A 5,903-nucleotide genomic window follows, 5' to 3' on the forward strand; every position below is an offset into this window, starting at 1 on the left:
TATGTTGTTGTTATCTCTTCTGTTCTATAGCCCTGATGAAGACCTGAAACTCAGGTCGAAACGTCGGCATAAAATAAATAAATATTGTTTTGTTTATTTATGTTGTTCTTTGCTGACCGCACCCCCCGACAAACTTCTTCAAGAAATATTTTTTTACTTAAATTTTATGGAGTATGAATTACTATGATTCTGTGTTTTACTTATATATCATACCATTATTTCTAATATTACTCGTATGTGTATATCTCAAAATAACATTTTTTTTAGATGTTACACTGTTGATGTGGGCTAGCGATACTTGAGAGCAATAAAATCTCTAGAACATTGCATATTTATTTCAGGTTCCAGGCTTCTTGGAAAATTACTGAGAATCATCTTTGTGTTGTAATTTTTAATAATTCATGTATATATTTTTTAATGTACGAATATTTCGTTGGGCCAAAAAAAAAACAAGTGAAACAGAAATACTGAACAAAATATATACTTGTAGGAAAAACTATAAGAAAATTTGAAAATATTAAATATCTAAAAATATGTGAATTATAATTGGTTTAAAATATCCCAAAATGTTCCTAAGAAACAAAATCATATATACGGAGAAATCATTAACGGGTTATTTTGATTGTAAGAACGTCAATTGGAAGTGAATGTTCGAATTGCATTAAATCTAGATACGTATACGCACATATAAATATCATATCCTTGATTAAATGTTACTACAAAACAAATTTATATGAGATTTTTTCCTAACTAATCCTTCGTGATTGAGATTTAACTCTTCTGTCTTTTCTCTCCAATCCTTCTTCTCAGAGGTTTGCAGAGCTTGTCAAATTTATTTTGGTAGCTGCTTTTAGTTTCGTATTGTTTAAAATGGCTGGCTCTTTTTCAGCAACTTCGACATTCAAAGGATATCCATGTTTTTCGATAGACCCATGACAATCGCAAAAACCATATCACATAATTGGCATGTGTACTCCTCTGTAATACTTCATCAATCTACTTCCTGGATCAATTCCTCCACTGATGGCGCCTCTTCTTATCTTTAAATAAAATAAACATATAATCATTAATTTTAAATTCAAAAAATGTATCCAATATGATAGGAAGCTATTGTAATTTTAATGGGTAAAAAATTTCCGTATTTCTTGATGATCAGTATAATAAGATTATCTTACCCGCGGAAATAGACAAATTTCAAATCATGGGACGACGCACATCTTAGTGCTCCTTAACTGATTCCAGATTTCTGAATTTCTTGTCACACAGGTCACAGACAATGCTCGGATTCTTGGGCTGGAAGAATCTGAAAATGGTAGAAATACAAGTTCAAATTAGAAAATGATTATGTCATTTATGGAACTAGCTGAAGGAGATATTAAAAGTCAGTTACAATCGTTTCGGTCTCATTGACCATTTGGAAAGCCCTGGACTGAATGAAGTCCTCGACGCTTCTAAGGAACTATCTCTCATAGCTCTTTTCTATTCTAAATAGAAGAAACTTGTTGAATTTTTTTGATAGCTTCCTATAAATTCGTATTGTTTAAAATGGTTGGCTATTTTTCAGCAAGTTCCCTAGCTTGTAATAAATCACTTTCTTGGATCTCTAGTTCAGGTGTCCAGTAAGGCTTATAATGGTTGCTGTTCTCTCCGAGGAAGCTTTCTTGAGCTGCTTTCAAGATAGTTACAGTGAACTGTTTGGCCGTGAAGTTAATTTTTCTGGAGTTAGATTTTGCATTAGAGGTTAGGTTATTACTGATGTTTTCAAACTGAAACATCAAAGATGGTCTCTTTATGTTTGTTATTATTAACACACATGTACAATACATAACAGGTAAGCATACAGTGAGAACCAGTTTCAAATTTAAGCAAAATCTTTTTTTTAGGATTTTTTAAAAAACTGTTTAGACTGTTTAGGATTTTTTAAAAAACTGTTTAGAAACGATGACAAGCATTATCTTTTTATATGGTATTCTATGAATAGCCAAGTGTTTTGATAGAGTCATAGAAATAGGAAGTCAATTATGGAACTAGCTGAAGGAGATAATACTTATAATCTTTTCGGTCTCACTGAATATCTGGAAAGCCCTGGACAGAATGAATTCCTCGACGTTTCTAAAGAACTATTTCTCATAGCTCTTTTGCAGTCTAAACAGAAATAAAGTTTTTATGAGTCTCTAATCAATAATAATATTAGCTAATAATTATTATTGGGAATATACCTATTTTCCAGCTTGTTTTAGATAATTGGGGAAGCTTAGTCTTAGCTACCCTCCCCACATTGATCGGAAATTTATTCTATATTGCTTCTTCACCTGGAACTTAGTGCATTGTTTAATTCCACCATAGTGTGTCTGGCATCCTTATCTCCCGGGAATAGTTAGGCTCTTCTAAGATGCGTTCTTAAGATTTTTTGCCTTTTTCCGGCATATGTCTAGATCTTCTATGCCACTTAAGTGTTTTACACGTAGGTCTGCTTCTTCTTTTTGATTTAGAAGTCTATTTCGGCTTCTTCAATTTTAAGCTTGCTTTTTGAATTTTGATACCTTCCTTATCGGGATTTAACTCTTCTGTATTTTCTCACCAATCCTTTTTCTTATAAGTTTGCTGAACTTGTTGAAGTTTTTTTTGGTTGCTTCCTTTAGTTTCGTATTGTTTAAAATGGCTGGGCTCTTTATTTAGCAACTTCGCCATTCGATTGATATCTATGTGTTTCGATAGACCCATGACTCTCGCGAAGATTCTATCACATACTTGGAATGTGTATTCCTCTGTAATACTTCTCTATTCACTTTCTGGATCAATTCTTCCATTAACGAATCCCCTCTCTTTATGGTTGGATCTTTTCAGCAACTTCCCTAGCTTGTGATAATTTCCTTTTTAGTATGTCTAGTTCAGGAGTCCAGTAAGGTTTATAATTTTTCCTCCTCCTTCTGGGGATGCTTTCTTTGCTGCTTTCAAAATATCTTCAGTGAACTTTTTGGCCGTGAAGTTAATTTTTATATAATTAGAGGTTATATTATTATAGTTATGTCCTCAAAATCAAACTTCCAAGATGGTCTTTCTATATTGCCTATTATCAGAGAGTATATACAATACATAAATAAAATCAGGCCCAGTTTTAAATTTATACAAAATAATTTTTTAGTATTTGAAAAAAAAATGTTTATAAACGAATATATGGTATTCAATAGATATTTATGTGTTTCGATAGATCCATGGCACTCGTGAAGAACATTTCACATACTTGGCATATATTCTTCTGTAATAAATCTATTCACTTTCTGAATCAATTCTTCAATATAATACATAAATAAAATCAGGATGAGTTATAAATTTATACTAAACATTTTTTAGTATTTTAAAAAAACTGTTTATACAGACAATATGTGGTAATTTATGAAATGTTAAACGATAAATGAGATTAATGAGTCCTACTGGATTATACGAGTCCAAAGTCCCTTGTTTATATCCATCAAAGTGACTAGAAGATAAAGCTCTACTTATCAGTGTTTGTGTTTTCGAATTAACCAATTAAAAGTACTAACATTGTTAACACTTAAAAATTAACAACATAAAGGGGATTATGGATATGTTTACTTCCGTCAATTCACAACAACGATAATATGACAAAGTTCAAAGTCGAAAAGAATGAAAGATAAAGAGATTAACAGGTCTTTCTTAAAAGACTCTCCCATTTTAAACTTCAAGTCTCTCAATTGCAAGAAAAACCAAAATGGTGGAGGGAGGTTATCGTATAAAAAGTGGTTTTATGGTATTCTGAATGATGGACAAGCAGAGATATCTGTCCTCAATTCGAGATTATTTCTGAATCCTTTCCTTGCACTTAGCGCTTGAAATTAATTAAGAAAAAGATGAACTCTTTTTTTTTTTTTTTATTCGAAATTAGCAGTAAATGTAGCAGACTCCATACCGTGATAAAATTGATTGTGATGTTGCACCTATTTAACACGGGGTATTTAAAATAAACGGTACTTACATAATGTTTCTTGATTAATGTGCACTTCCTCATCTTAGGTTAAAATATTAACTAATGCCGAAGGGCAGATAAACGTGGGTGCGGTATATATATCTCATTTCATTCCTCCTCACTGTCACCTGTTTTCTGCTCAAGGTGGATCTTTCTTATGGTCATTTGAAAACATTTACTTATTGCGAATACAGCAGTATAACGATCCGCGTTATAACGAAAATTCAGTGTTTAAATATTTTAACATTTAATTGTTTACCTTTCTTGTCTTTGCACACAAGTTATTACCCGAAATGTGATAACCCCAAATTTATACATATGTTTTTTTTAAAAAACTCTCCTCAAACTTTATTAGATTTTCTACAATGAATGTGTAGTAGGAAATTTTTATTTCTTTCGTCTTTTATCTTTTATCACTTTCCAGAGTGGCTTCGAGCTGTTTTGTTAAACTCCATTTCAAAGAAAAGCACTTTGAAATTGTACTAATTATAAAAGATAAAAACTTTTTCCGTTATCAAATTCATTAACAGTTGAATTTATCAAAAAAATTAAACCTTCCTTCGCAACATTATTGCTTTATTTAACATTTTCACAATTTTAAATATTTCTTACTTACGATGTTTCTTTCCTTAATTTATTATTGTCAAAATTTCTTTAAAAATACAAATTTCCGAAAAATTAAAGAGCTGTTTTAAAAATTTAGCATAAAGGTCGAAATCTTCTAAAAACTTCTTCACCAAGACATACTCTAGTAAATATTCATAGACGGGTCATTTGAAATTTGAAGGATTATTGATTAATTGTCCACTCAATTGGTCCTTTTGATAATGATGGTAATTAATGTTTTATGGGAGGTCATTAATAATCTCCAAGGCAGCTCATGGTTCCTTTCTACCTTTCAACTCGATTACACGTTACCAGTTAGCTCTGGTCGGATTCATTAGGAGCAGGCAGTGATTATAGCCCAATAAAGGTTAATGGCGATTCGTCTATTTTTTTCGCACTCTTTCCTAATTGGTCGTCTGAGATTGGCCGCTGTCCTCAAGAGTTCGATAATTCGGCTCCCACCCGATTTCATTGCTGCTCCGTATAGTTCCTCCTATGATAGTCATTAGGTTCACCATTTTGAGTCGTAGATGTGGTCAATTAGCATAAGCTGTGATTATGATCGAAGGTTTAGAAATCTCTGTGTAAATGTGTAATTGGTTTTCGCTTGTTCCGTGAAATCGTTATTATGAAACTTTCTTTGCTAATAATGGTAGTTAAGTATTGCTTTGTACTGAAATAGTATATCGATAATCGACGATATCATGTATCTTAATGATATATGTTTAAGCACGCATATTCGCCTACTGTTCTGCAGTATTTTTTCTTTATAAGGCAACTGCTACTGATTTCAGTTAATTTTAGGTTATAAATTATGTAATATAAATTATTTAACTTAATGATCAAAATATATAAATTTTCATTATATCCAGGCAAATTAAAAATATTTATACAGGAAAAAAAGTCATACCCGATATAAATGAAACCCTTGATTGGATTCGTTTATTTTAAAAAACAAGAAACATGGTAGTGATTAAAAGAAAAAACATTATTTTTTAGTTTAAATTTATCAATAGGAATGTATTGTATGTATGTAATGTTATTGTTAACAGAATAAAAATTTAGTTTTTCGCCAAAAGGGAACTAATTTAATCGCACCGATTTTTCTTGGTGATTTTGGAATGAACATCACATTGTGGTGGTCATTGGAAATTATTTTATAATTAGGTTTAGGTTTGTGGACAAAAAAAGCTAATGCTTTTAGAGATTACAATTTTATTCTCAGAATATTAAACTAATATTGGTACATAAAATTAAAAAATATATCTCTATATAATTGAGGAGTTTTATCACAAATATCTTTTTTTTT

At 31.0% G+C, this 5,903-nt stretch overlaps 1 long non-coding RNA gene across 2 annotated transcripts; it reads right to left on the minus strand.

Moving 5' to 3' along the window:
- Positions 1-638: 638 nt before the first annotated feature.
- Positions 639-4,263, minus strand: LOC106680024 (uncharacterized). Of its 2 annotated transcripts, none has more exons than XR_001343058.2 (3): positions 3,998-4,263; positions 1,176-1,303; positions 639-1,040 (listed from the first exon to the last, which is right to left on the minus strand). It is a non-coding gene; the product is annotated as an uncharacterized lncRNA (long non-coding RNA). The 2 variants fall into 2 exon arrangements; XR_001343059.2 differs by lacking the exon at positions 3,998-4,263 and adding an exon at positions 1,391-2,519.
- Between the last annotated feature and the right edge of the window lie 1,640 nt (positions 4,264-5,903).

Source organism: Halyomorpha halys, unplaced genomic scaffold, assembly GCF_000696795.3.
Source record: "Halyomorpha halys isolate HHAL.00 unplaced genomic scaffold, Hhal_1.1 Scaffold239.1, whole genome shotgun sequence".
Taxonomy (NCBI): domain Eukaryota; kingdom Metazoa; phylum Arthropoda; class Insecta; order Hemiptera; family Pentatomidae; genus Halyomorpha; species Halyomorpha halys.